Raw genomic sequence first — 15,135 nt, 5'->3', positions numbered from 1 at the left:
AGACTCGAAGATATGGGCACAGGGGAACAAAACAGAACGGAACAGCAATGGCTTGTGTTGTAAGATCAAGAATTTACAAATGGGACCTCATAAAATTGCAAAGCAAATTTTATGTAAGGCAAAAGACACTTTCAATAAGACAAAGGCCATCAACAGATTGGGAAAGTATTTTTCCCAATCGTAAATCTGATAGGGGACTATTATCCAATACATACAAAAAGCTTAAGAAGCTGGACGCTAGAAATTCAAATAACCCTATTAAAAATAATGTACAGAGGTAAACAAATATTTCGCCACTGAGGAATAGCGAATGACTGAGAAGTCCTTGAAAATATGTCCAACATCCTTAATCATCGGGGAAATGCAAATCAAAACTACCCTGATATTCTACCTCACAGGAGTCAGAATGGCTAAGATATAAAATTCAGGTGACAGCAGATGCTGGCGAGGATGTGTAGAAAGAGGAACACTCCTCCATTGTTGGTGGGATTGCAAGCTTTTAAAACCACTCTTGAAATCAATCTGGCGATTCCTCAGAAAATTGGACACTGTACTACCGGAAGATCCAGTAATTCCTCTCCTGGGCATATACCCAGAAGATGTTCCAACTGGTAATAAGGACATATGCTCCACTATGTTCATAGAAGCCTTCAAAATAGCCACAAATAGCATAAAATAGCTTGGGATAACTGTAACCATGCAATTGAAAGACCTGTATGACAATAACTTCAAGTCTCTCAAGAGAGAAACTGAAGAAGATCTCAGAAAATGGAGAGATCTCCCATGCTCATAGATTGGAAGAATTAAATAGTGAAAGTGGCCATCCTACCAAAGGCAATGTATAGATTCTATGCAATCCCCATCAAAATCCCAACAAAATTCTTGAAAGACATGGAAGTATCAATTCTCAAATCCACCGGGAAAAAAATCCAGAATAGGGAAAACAATTTTTAAAAATAAGAGAACAACTGGGGGAACCACCATCCCTGACCTCAAGCTTTACTACAGAGCAATAGTGATAAAAATTGCATGGTATTTGTACAGTGACAGACATGTTGATGAATGGAATAGACTTGAAGACCCAGAAATAAAACCACACACAGTCACTTGATTTTTCACAAAGGTACCAAAAATATACAATGGAATAAAGAAAGCATCTTCAATAAATGGTGTTGTTCTAACTGTCGGTCTGTTTGTAGAAGAATGAAAATGAACCATATTTGTCACCTTGTACAAAGTTAAAGTCCAAGTGGATCAAAAACCTCAACCAAAAACCAGATACACTGAATCTAATAGAAGATAGAGTGGGAAAGAGCATTGAACTCATTGGCACAGGGGGAAATTACCTAAGAAGAACTCCAATGGCTCATGCTCTAAGATCAAGAATTGATAACTTGGGCTTCATAAAACTGGAAAGCTTCTGTAAGACAAAGAACATAGTCACTAAGAAAAATCAGCAACTTACAGAATGGGAAAAGATCTTCACTAACTCCACATCCAATAGAGAGCTAATATCCAAAATATATAAAGAACTCAAGAAGTCAATCACCAAAAAACAAACAAACAAACAAAAAACCCAGAAACAGACAATCCAATTTAAAAAAAAGGTATAGAATTAAACTGAGATTTTACAACTGAGGAATCTCAAATGACTGAGAAGCACCTAAAGAAGTATTCAAACTCCTTAGCTATCAAAGAAATCAAAATCAAAATCAACCCTGAGATTACATCAGAACAGCTAAGATAAAAAATGCAGGTGACAACACACGTTGGAGAGGATGTTGAGAAAGTGCAATATGCCTCCATTGCTGGTGGGAATGGAAATCATTCTGGAGGTTCATCAGAAAATTAGAACTTCTGCTCTCCTTCAGCCTTCTCTAACAGTGCCATTCTCTGCTTCTTGCCATAGATGTTGGGGGACATCCTGAAAATCCCCTCCAACCTGGTACATCAAGAATCTGCAAGACAAGATTCATATTCTCCCATTGAGCACAGACCAGATAGAACTGTTGAGAAACAGATACCAGAGTCAGGCTACAACATTAGGGGAGAGGCTCTGCTACATTTTTGGAGTGGCCAAGAAGGAGAGTGAGCTGAATATATGCTGCATATGTGCCAGGGGCCTTCATCCAGACCTTACATGCTCTTTGTTTGGCATTTCAGTTTCTGAGAGATTCCAGGGATCCAGGTTTGTTGACTTTGTAGATTTTTATGTTGGGTTTCTATTTCCTTTAGTGCCTTCACTTCTTACCCCAATTCTTCAATAAAATCCCAGACATTTATCAACTGTTTGGCTGTGTATATCTGCATCTGTTTCATTCTACTGTTGGGTAGCACCTCTCAATGGACAGTTATGCTAGGTTCCTGACTGAAAGCACAATATCAAATTAAATTGAGAAAAACTTGAAGCAATCCCACTAAAATCAGGTACAAGGTACAGCTTCCCAATCTCTCCCCAACTATTCAATATAGTATTTGAAGTTCAAGCTAGAGCAATTAGACAGCGAAAGGAGATCAAGGGGATACAAACTGTAGAGGAAGAAGTCAAATCATTACTATTTGCAGGGGATATGATATTATTCATAAGTGACCCCCAAATTTTCGCCAAAGAACTACTTACTACAGCTGACAAACAACTTTAGCAAAATGGGTGGATATAATATTAACTCAAAAAATCAGTAGCCTTCCTTTATACAAGTGATAAATGGACTAAGAATTAAATAGCAACCCTCTAGAAAGACCAGTAGTGTTAACTAACATGGACCCTTGGGAACTCACAGAGCCTAAGCCAATAATTAAAGGGCATACATGGGGAGGTTCAAGGGCCATTGCACATATGTAGCAGAGTATTGCCTTGTCTGACTTTAGTTGAAGTTGTTTCCTTAATTCTATAGAGATGTGATGGCCAAGGGAAGAGTAGAGATCATGTGGGGAAAATAGGGGTGTACCCTCTTAGAGACAAAGGGGAGGAGGTAATGGGATGAAGAATTCCAGAACTGGAACCAGTAGCAGGCATTTCTTGAATATAAATAAATAAAATAATTAATAATGAAAAATTACAAATTGGAAAGGAAGTAACCAAAATAACTCTGTTTGTGGATGATATGTTAGCATATGTAAATGACCCTACAATTCGACCAGAGAACTTCTACAGCTGATAAACACTTTTAGCAATGTAGCTGGATACAAAATTAACTCAAAGAAATCAGTAGCCAACCTTAATACAAATGAGAAGTGGGCCAAGAATGAAATTAGGAAAACAACACACTTTGCAATAGCCATGAATAATATTAAATGTCTTGGTGTAACTGAAACCAAGCCGATGAAATATCTGTATGACAAGAACTTCAAGTGCCTGAAGAGAGACACCAAAGAATATTCTATGAGATGCAAAGGTCAGCCACACTATGGTTATATAGGATTGACATAGGGAAAGGACCATTTTACCAAAAGCAATCTACAGTTTCAATACAAACCCCTTCAGAATTCTACCACAATCTTTATAGACCTTGAAGGAGTAATATTCAACTTCATATTGAAAAAGAAAAAAAAAAACAGGATATACAAAACAATCCTGAAATATAAAAGAACTTTGTGAGGAATTACCATCCCTGACCTCAAACTTTACCACAAAGCAATAGTGATAAAAACTGAATGATACTGGTACACAAACAGACACATTTATCAATAGCATCAAATCAGAGACTCAGAAGTAAACCCAGTGGGGAGCCATCTTGGGTCCCGGATCCCTCAGCGACTAGTCTGTGCAGGAGACAGTGCAGACTACAGAAGTGACACAGCTTCTGGGACAGTACCCGATTCAGGCTCCAGACATCTGGGCACTTCCCCGCCAGAGGAGAGGTATCTGCCCAGCCCAGGAAGGCTCTGCTGCAGAGCACCTTGGGTACCCATCTTGGGTCCAGGTTCCCGCGGAGATTAGTCTGTGCAGGTAAGAGTGGGGACAACAGAAACTACACAGCTTCTGGGACAGGCCCTGTTTCAGGCCTTCATCTTCAGACAGGAGGCAGGTCCAAACATGAGATATTTGTGCACCTTCCCTGCAAGAGGAGAGCTTGCCTGCAGAGAGTAATCTGATCACTGAAACTCAGGAGAGCTACACTCCTAGGTCTGCAGACAGAGGCTAGCACAATCACAGGAGGAAGAAGTTACAACCAGAGACAACGATAACAACTAACTACAGAGATTACCAGATGGTAAAAGGCAAATGTAAGAATCTTACTAACAGGAACCAAGACCACTCACCATCATCAGAACCCAGCACTCCCATCTCAGCCATTCCTGGATACCCCAACACACCCGAAATGCAAGACACAGATTTAAAATCATATCTCTTGATGCTGGTAGAGGACATCAAGAAAGACTTTAATAACTCACTTAAAGAAATGCAGGAGAACACTGCTAAAGAGGTAGAAGGCCTTAAAGAAAAACAGGAAAACACAAACAAACAGGTGATAGAATTGAACAAAACAAGACATAAAAAGGGAAGTAGACACAATAAAGAAAACCTAAAGTGAGACAACACTGGAGATAGAAACCCTAGAAAAGAAATCTGGAACCATAGAGGCGAGCATCAGCAACAAAATACAAGAAATAGAAGAGAGACTCTAAGGTGCAGAAGACTCCATAGAGAACATGGGCACAACAATCAAAGAAAATGCAAAATGCAAAAAGATCCTAACTCAAAACATCCAGGAAATCCCGGACACAAAGAGAAGACAAAACCTACAGATACTAGGAGTAGATGAGAATGAAGATTCTCAATTTAAAGGGCCAGCAAATATCTTCAACAAAATTATAGAAGAAAACTCCCCATACCTAAAGACAGAAATGTCCATGTACATACAAGAAGCCTAAAGAACTACAAATAGACTGGACCAGAAAAGAAATTCCTCCCAACACATAATAACCAAAACAATAAATGCACTAAAAAAGACAGAATATTAAATGTTGTAAGGGAAAATGGTCAAAAAACATATAAAGGCAGACCTATTCGAATTACACCAGACTTCTACCAGAGACAATGAAAGCCAGACGATTCTCGACAGATGTTACACAGACCCTAGGAGAACACAAATGCCAGCCCAGTCTACTGTGCCCAGCTAAACTCTCAATTACCATAGATGGAGGGAAAAAAGTATTCCAAGACAAAACCAAATTCACGAATTATCTTTCCACGAATCCAGCCCTTCAACGGATAATAATAGGAAAACACAAACACAAGGATGGAAACTACAGCCTAGAAAAAGCAACAAAGTAATCCTTCAACAAACCTAAAATAATACAGCCAAAAGAACAGAATCTGAACTCTAAAAATAAAAATAACAGGAAGCAACAATTACTTTTCTATAATTATATTTAACATCAATGGACCCAGCTCCCCAATAAAAAGTCATAGACTAATAGACTGGGTACATAAACAGGACCCAAGATTTGCAGGGTGAAGAGAGAAGATAGGAGAGAGAGAGAGAGAGAGAGAGAGAGAGAGAGAGAGAGAGAGAGAGAGAGAGAGAGAGAGAGAGAGAGAGAGAGAGAGGAAGGCTAGAGAAAAAAAGAGAGAAAGAGAAAGGAGAGAGGAGAGGAGAAGACAAAGAGAAAGGGAAGAGGAGAGAGAAGTGAGAGAATTGAGAGGTGAAGGAACAAAGGAGTAAGAGAGCAAGGTGGGGGCTGAGCACCCCTTTTTATGGTCTTCACTGTTGCTAGGTAACTGGGGAGTAGTTTACCCTGAAGGTCACAAGCTTGGGCCATTGCTTACTTGACCATTGACCATGCTTCTCTTGTGGGGGCTGTGGGAGGTGGTACATTAGGCAGGGGCCAGAGTTCAGAAAGCATGAGGGAATGCCTACCTTGTCATGAGGGTAAATTATGACCACTGGGGTTCAGACCTCAGTTCGACTGGATACCAGCATGCAATTCCCCACAGGTACCAAAGTTAAAACAGGATCAGATAAATGTCCTAAACAGTCCTATATTCCCTAAAGAAATAGAAACAGTCATTAATAGTCTCCCAACCAAAAAAAGGCCCAGGACCAGATGGGTTTAGTGCACAGTTTTATCAGACCTTCAAAGAAGACCTAATTCCAGTTCTTCTCAAACTATCCCACAAAATAGAAACAGAAGTACTCATTCCAATCCATTCTACAAAGCCACAATTACTCTGATACCTGAAGCAATAAAGACCCAACAAAGAAGGAGAACTTCAGACCAATTTCCCTTATGAATATCGATGCAAAAATAATCAATAAAATTCTTGCTAACCGAATCCAAGAACAAATCAAAACAACCATCCATCATGATCAAGCAGGCTTCATTCCAAAGATGCAGAGATGGTTTAATATATGGAAATCCATCAATGTAATCCATTATATAAACAAACTCAAAGACAAAAACCACATGATCATCTTGCTAGATGCTGAGAAAGCATTTGACAAAATCCAATACCCCTTCATGATAAAAGTCTTGGAAAGATCAGGAATTCAAGGCCCATACGTAAACATAATAAAAACAATCTACAGTTAACCAGTAGCCAACATCAAACCAAATGGAGTAAAGCTGGAAGCAATCCCACTAAAATCAGGGACTAGCCAAGGCTGCCCACTTTCTCCCTACCTTTTCAATATAGTACTTGAAGTCCTAGCCAGAGCAATTCTACAACAAAAGGAAATTAAGGGGATACAAATTGGAAAGGAAGAAGTCAAAATATAACTATTTGCAGATGATATGATAGTATATATAAGTGACCCTAAAAATTCCACAAGAAAACTCCTAAACATGATAAACAGCTTCAATGAAGTAGCTGGATATAAAATTAACTCAAACAAATCAATGAACTTTTCAACACAAAGGATAAATTGACTGAGAAAGTAATTAGGAAAACAATACTCTTCCTAAAATTCCTAAACAGAACAGCAATGGCTTATGCTGTAAGATCAAGTATTGACAAATGGGACCTCATAAAATTGCAAAGCTTTTGTAAGGCAAAAGACACTGTCAGTAAGACAAAAAGGCCACCAACAGATTGGGAAAGTATTTTTCCCAATCCTAAATCTGATAGGGGACTAATATCCAATACATATAAGGAGCTCAAGAAGCTGGACTCCAGAAATTCAACTAACCCCATTAAAAATGGGGTTCAGAGCTAAACAAGCAATTCTCAACTGAGGAATACCGAATGGCCGAGAAGCACCTGAAAAAATGTTCAACATCCTTAATCATCAGAGAAATGCAAATCAAAACAACCATGAGATTCCACCTCACACCAGTCAGAATGGCTAAGATCAAAAATTCAGGTGACAGCAGATGCTGGTGAGGATGTGGAGAACGAAGAACACTCCTCCACTGCTGGTGGGATTGCTCGTGGGATTTCAACCACTCTGGAAGTCAGTCTGGAGGTACCTCAGAAAATTGAACATAATACTACCAGAAGATCCAGCACTATCTTTCCTGCGCATATACCCACAAGAAGTTCCAACTGGTAATAAGAACTAATGCTCCACTATGCTCATAGCAGCCTTATTTATAATAGCCAGAAGCTATAACGAACCCAGATGGCCCTCAATAGAAGAATGGATATAGAAAATGTGGTACATTTACACAATGGAGTACTACTGAAAATTATTATATCCATGCCTCCTAAAAGTTGATAGTGTTATGTATCAATCATGAGAGTTTTCAGTAAATTTCAGAGCTTATACTGCCATATTGTTTTTTCATCTCTCTATAAATACTTCTGGACATTGAACTTGAGGTCTATCATATTAAATTATATTAAACTATATAAGCTACATAGAACTATTTGTTGTTGTTAATGAGAAATACAGATTATTCTTTGCCAGACATTTGATGTATCTTTCAAATGAGAGTAAAATAGATTTTTGACTTAGGATCACAACTGAGCATAATCTCTATTGCAGCATATTTCAGTAAATTCCAAGTGAAGTCTACAGAGGGCAAAGGTAGTCTAATGGAGTTTTTCCACAACTGGACCACTGTAAGATCAGATGGAACTTTGATGGTTAGTTATGCTTGAGCTCATTCTTGAGACAAACCCTGGAGACAACCAACTACATAAGAATTTCCAGGTCAAATATTTCAGAGGCATCCACTGAAAATTAGTCTGGCCACACAAATACTGTCATTATAGAAGTTATCCTCAGCCCCCAAATAAGAATTGTGACAAATCATTCACAAATACACTAAAACTTAGTAATCCCTATTAAGTGCTTTTCACCACTGGTCAATATTAGCTTTTTCACTGGGTGAAATTTTTTAAAGTTTTTTTTTTTTAATTTTATGTATAAAATAAGAGAGTACTCTTTCACTTTTTTCAGACACAGTAGAAGAGGTCACTGATCCCATTTAAGATGGTTGTCAGTCACCATGTGTTTGCTGGGAATTGAACTCATGGCGTCTGGAAGACCAGTCTGTCCTTTTAACTGCTGAGCCATCTCTCAAGCATAACTATGTGGAATTTTAATCTCATGTTATAATCTGTGTGGTGTCCAAATGGATTCAACTGAGGGCTGGATGAAGCATAATGCCAAAAGTATTGATTCAGATTGTGAAAAAGCAGGTAATTTTCTGATCAGTTATCTGAGACCTGAATTCTGGTCTGGACTGGCCAGGAGTTTCCTGTGGAGATTGTGAATATTTATAATCACATGTATACTGTACAATAGTAAAATTTATTGGCATACATCTCACTGACTTTACCAAGGTATATTGTCAAAGTGAAGTAATACAAAACATATTAAAGCAGTATAAAAAAGTTAAAAATTTTGAGTGTGTTTATTACAAAATAATTAGAAGTGGACTTCCAGTGTGTCTTCCTCTGTTTTCCAGTCTAGATGGTGGCATGAACCTAGGAAGGTAGGGCATAAAACAAGACAGACAAAAGACACACAACAGCAAACATCTCTCAAAGCACTGCACATTTTTATACTCTGAAGGTTAAAAAGAATCACATTTTAAAGTCTTCAATCTCAAGGACAAGCCACAAGAGCCAAAATATGGTTTTACATAGAGTCATATGAATTACAACTGCTGAAACAAGATCACTCCTATCTACTACACCTGGAGGAAGGATGAAAGCATACTCCAAAAACAATTCTGTTTCTGAATCCTCTCTTGGAATTTTCTCACACTTTGAATTCCTCCCTCATGATTGCATTCCTGACCATTGTTTTGAGATCTCCATATATTACTCATCATCATCATAATCATTGTCTTATTCACTTGTTCACTTTATACATCACTCACTGCCTACCTCCTGGACACCCCTCCTACAATCCTTCCCTATAGCACTCTCCTCTTTCATCTGAGACAACTCTGCTTATCACCCTACCATTGCACATTAAGTATCTGATAAGCTAGGCATTTCCTTTCCCACTGAGGCTATACAAGGCAGCCCAACTAGAAGAACATGTCCCATGTGCATACAACAGCTTTTAGGACAGTCCCCCACTCTCCTTGTCCAGGACTCACATGAAAACCAAGCTTCCTATCTTCTACTGTATCCAGAGCTATCATTCTCACTGGCAAGAACACACTCAGACAACCAGATTCTTCTGCAGCAAGCTTTATTGCTTATTCATGAGGGAAGATCCAGAACCCAGAAAAAGGTGCTGCTTATATAGCCCTCAGCGTGGCATGTCAGCACCTGGTTGGTTGCTTGCTCATAACCTCATTACTACGCACAGAGATGGGCAGTGACTGGGCGTGAATTCACTCTCGCACTTGCGCACAAGGCTTGTTTACAAGTTAGGCACAGTGGAAGCCAGCGCCATCTTATAACAACGATTGCTCACGTCACAGCTCTCCACACTACTGATGTTCAGGGAGGCCCGGATCCAGTCCATATATGATCTTTGCTTGGTGACTCAGTCTCTCAGAGCCCCAAGAATCAAGGTTAGTTGACTTGTCTTTCCCATGGAGTTCCAGTGCCCAAATTCCTTCTTCCTATGCTTCAATAAGAGGCCCAAGCTCTGACCACTATTTGGCTGTTGATGCGTGTATCTATCTAAGTCAGATGCTGGGTGGAGCCTCTCAGAGGACATCCATGTTAGATTCCTGTTGGCAAGCATAACAGTATCATTGTTAGTGTTAGGCACTGGTGCTTGCCCATGTGATGGGACTCAAGGTGAACCAGTTACTGGTTGGCCATTCGCTCAGTCTCTGCACTGTTCCCCATCCCTGCATTACTTTGAGACAGGATAAATTGGTTGAAAGTTTTCTGGGTGTGTGGATGACCTTATAGCTACTTTGGGATTCCTGCTTGGCTACAGTAAGTGGCTTCTTCAGTTTCCATATAGCCAAAGCTTTAAGTCACAGCTAATGAAACCCTCACAGAATTTTGGGTGCCTCCCTAATCCCAGGTTTGTGGCTCATTATGGAGATGACCTCCCACCATGGTCAGTTGAAGATTTCCTTTCATTCTCATGCCCATCCCTCCTGTCCTTCACCATATATGATCCTGAACCCCTCCATTCCCACCCCTACCTCCCCTCCCACCAAGTTCACCCCTCCATTTGCCTATTATGTCTATTTTATTCCCCCTTCTAATAGATTTAAGCATCCTTGTTTGTGCCTTCCTTCTTATTTAGCGTCTGAGTCTGTAGAGTATACTATCAGCATCTTTAATTTATTCCTAATCTCCAGTTATAAGAGATTACATGACATACATGTCTTCTAGGGACTAGGTTACCTCATTCAGGATGATATTCTCAATATTCATCCATTTGGCTACAAAATTCATGATTTCTTCATTTTTAATAGCTGAATAACATTCCATTCTGTAGAAGTACTACATTTTCTGTATCCATTCTTAAGTTGAGAAACATCTAAGTTGTTTGCAGTTTCTGGTTATTATGGATAAAGCTTCTATGTACATAGTTGATAAAGTGTCTTCATGTGATGGAGCATCTCATTATCCCTGGTGTTATTTGGTCTCGCTGTCTATGACTGGAGCCTGTCCCTCCTATGAGCTAGTGAGCTTGTGATCTTACATATGTCAGCACTCCAGGGAGAACAGCTCTCAGGGCCAGGATTAAGGCCCAGAGAGCTGTGCCAGAGGGTTAACTCCAGGATATAGATGGTAACCAGAAGGATCCTGTCCCCAGTTGCTCAGTGTTGCCTGAGCCCTGTCTCTCTACTTGTTTGTATATTCACATATACCTAATCTCAGATTTATCCTACTTAGTAAACATAATGTTACTTGTATATCTGCCTCTCAAGGATAAAAATTAGATATTTGATAACCATATTTTGTGCCTCATCCTTAGGATATCATTTCCTTCTTTTCACAGTAGACTTTATTTTTCCTGTGCTTTCTTGTACCGAGTTGAGGTGTTATGTTTGGCAAGACTATTGTTGCTTTCTTATTCAGCTTATATCTAGGCAGTTATATTGGTAAGACTATATGTGCAGGTTCTAGGATCACTATGAAAGACACACACACACACACACACACACACACACACAGTTTGATGGCTCGAACTGTATTTCTAGCCTTCTTTCCATATTGGTGTTTGAGCTCTGGAGGTACTGTTTAGTTCATATTGTTCTTCCACCTATAGAGTTGTAGAGCCCTTCAGGTCTTCGGTACTTTCTCTAGCTCCTATACAGGGTGCCATGTGTTCCATCCTATAGATGACTGTGAGCATCCATTTCTGTATTTACCAGGCACTGGCAAAGCCTCACAGGGACAGCTATATCAGGGTGTCTTCAGAAAAATCTTCCTGGTATATGCAATGTTGTCTGTGTTTGGCGGCTGATTATGGGATGGACCACTGGGTTGGGCAGTCTCTGGATGGTCCATCCTTTCATCTTAGGTCCAAACTTTGCCTCTGCAACTCCTTCCATGGATATTTTATTCTGTATGCTAGGGAGGAATGAAGTATCCACGCGTTGGTTTTCCTTCTTGATTTTCTTGTGTTTTGGTAGTTGTATCTTGGGTATTCTAGGTTTCTGGGCTATTATCCACTTATCAGTGAGTGCATATCAAGTGAGTTCTTTTGTTATTTCTTACTTCACTCAGGAAGATATCCTCCAGATACATACATTTGCCTAAGAATTTTATAAATTCATTTGTTTTAATAACTGAGTAGTACTCTATTGTATAAATGTACCACATTTTCTGTATCCATTCCTCTGTTAAGGGACATCTGGGTTCTTTCCAGCTTCTGGTTATTATAAGTAGGGCTGCTCTGAACATAGTTGAGCATGTGTCCCTATTACCAGTTGGAACATCTTCTGGGTATATGGCCAGGAGAGTGGTAATACTATGTCCAGTTTTCTGAGGAACGGCCAGACTGATTTCCAGAGTGGCTGTACCAGCTTGCAATCCCACCATCAATGAAGGAGTGTTTCTCTTTCTCCACATTCTTGTCAGCATCTGTTGTAACCTGAGTTTTTGATCTCAGCCATTCTGACTGGTTTGAGTTGGAATCTCAGGGTTGTTTTTATTTTCATTTCCCCAATGATTAAGGGTGTTGAACATTTTTTTCAAGTGCTTTTCAGAACTTTGGTAAGATTTTTTTTCTTATTTTTTGACTTATGTAATTATTTATTTATTTATTTATTTATTTATTTATTTACACTCCATACTTTATTTACCCCCCCCACCTGCCCTCTGACTGCTTCACATCCCATGCATCCTCCTTACCCCCTTCTCCATGTAGATGTCCCCACCCTCCGCCCCACCTTAACTCTAAACTCCCTGGGGCCTCTAGTGTTTTGAGGGTTAGGTGCATCATCTCTGAATGAACACTGACCCAGCAGTCTTCTGCCATATGTGTGCTTGGACCTCATATCAGCTGGTGTATGCTGTTTGGTGATCCAGTGTTTGAGAGATCTAAGGGCTCCAGATTAATTGAGACTGCTAGTATTGCTACAGGGTCGCCCTCTTCCTCAACTTCTATCAGCCTTTCCCTAATTGAACAACAGGGATCAGCATGTTCTGTCCATTGATTGGGTGCAACTATCTGCCTCATACTCTTTCAACTTCTTTTTGGATCTTCCAGTGTGCTCTAATGCTTGGTCCAATTTTGTGAGTGCTCCTTAACCTCAGTAATAGTGTCAGGCCTAGGGACCTCCCCTTGAGCTGGATCACACTTTGGGCCTGTATCTGGACCTTCTTTTCCTCAGGCTCCTCTCCATTTCTGTCCATGTAGTACTTTCAGACAGGAACAATTATGGGTCAGAGATGTGGCTGTGGGATACTGCCCTTCTCCATCATTTGATGCCCTGTCTACTTGCTGGAGATGAGCACTATTAAGTCCCCTTTTTGTATTGTAGGCCACTTAATCTAAAATCACTCCCTTGGTTTCTGAGAGTTTCTTACCTCTCAGGTCTTTGGTGCATTCTAGAGAGTTCTCCCAACCTCCTACCTTCCAAGGTTGTTTGTTTCCATTCTTTCTTCTGGCTGTCAGGTCTTCAGTTCTTTCCCTTCACCCAGTAGCAGATCAGGGTCCCCTCTCTTCCCTACTCTCCTCCTGCCCGGTCCAATTTCTCTCCCAGGACCCTTCCTCCCTCCCCACTTGTGATTAATTTCTTCTTCTTTCAAAGTGGACTGAGGCATCCTCACTTGGATAATTCTGCTTGTTGACCTTTCTGAGTTTTTGGACTGTATCTTGGGTATTCTCTCCTTTTTTTCTTATATACACTTATTAGTGAATACACACTATGCATGTCCTTTTGGGTCTGAGTTACCTCACTCAAGATGATATTTTCTAGTCCCATACATTTGCCTGCAGGTCTCAGTTTGTAATTGTTCTTAATAGTGGAATTGTATTCCATTGTGTAAATGAACCATATTTTCTGTATACATTCTTCTGTCATGGGACATCTGGTTTGTTTCCAGTTACTAGATTACATAGGTGTAAATAAAAGCCTGTGTCTAAAAGAGTATAAGAAGAGTATATCAGACATACAGGGACAAATATTTGAGCAGAGACTGAAGGATAGGTCATCCAGAGACGGCCCAACCTGGGGATCCATTTTACATGCAGACCCCAATCCAGACACTACCGTGCATGCCAAGAAGCGCTTGCTGACAGGACCCTGATACTGCTGTCTCCTGAGAGAGTCTGCCAGTTCCTGAACAATGCAGATCCAGTGGCCTGTAGCAAACCATCAGACTAAGTACAGGGACCCCAGTGGAAGCGTTAGAGGAAGGACTGAAGGAGTCGATGGGGACTTATCTGGCATCAGTGAACGTCGAGTCCCTTCTTCCTGTGAAGGCTTGATGCTACAATGAAGAAGAATCCTAGTCTGTTGAAGCTGGATTGGATAGGTGGGTGGAGGAGCACCTTATAGAAGCAGGGTAAGGGGAATGAGATGGGGCTTTGCAGAGGAGAAACTATGAAAGGGGATAACATTTGAAAGGTAAATAAGTAAAAAAGTAGAAATACAAAAATAATGGAGATTATAAGAGAGGAATTCTGAGTCCTTATGAGAAAAATCGAAAAATAATTAACACAGCAATCTTCTGACTGCAGGTTCTTCAAAAAAACAAGGAATTGCTTTGGGAGTGTGCATTCATCCTCTCTCTAGGTATAGCAAGTAGGAAGGAGTTAATTTCAGCTACTATATTTCACATGCCTCTAAGTATAACCAGGTTTTGACTTTTGCAGCTTGTCATTATGATTGAACACTATTCATGTGATTCTTCATCTTTTTTTTAGAATTTATTTTTAATTGGATATTTAATTCATTTACATTTCCAATGCTATCCCAAAAGTCCCCCACACGCTCCCCTACCCACTCCCCTACCCACCCACTCCCACTTCTTGACCCTGGCATTACCCTGTACTGAGGCATATAAAGCTTGCAGGACCAATGGGCCTCTCTTTCCACTGATGGCTAACTAGGCCATCTTCTGATTCATATGCAGCCAGAGACACAAGCTCCGGGGGTGTATTGGCTAGTTCATATTGTTGTTCCACCTACAGGATTGCAGATACCTTCAGCTCCTTGGTACTTTCTCTAGCTCCTCCATTGGGGGCCTTGTGATCCATCCAATAGCTGACTGTGAGCATCCACTTCTGTGTTTTCCAGACCCCTGCATAGTCTCACAAGAGACAGCTCTATCTGGGTCCTTCAGCAAAATCTTGCTAGTGT

This window comes from Mus caroli, unplaced genomic scaffold, assembly GCF_978045245.1.
Source record: "Mus caroli unplaced genomic scaffold, Mus_caroli_1 scaffold_3, whole genome shotgun sequence".
Taxonomy (NCBI): domain Eukaryota; kingdom Metazoa; phylum Chordata; class Mammalia; order Rodentia; family Muridae; genus Mus; species Mus caroli.
Note: the sequence above shows the minus strand (reverse complement) of the source record.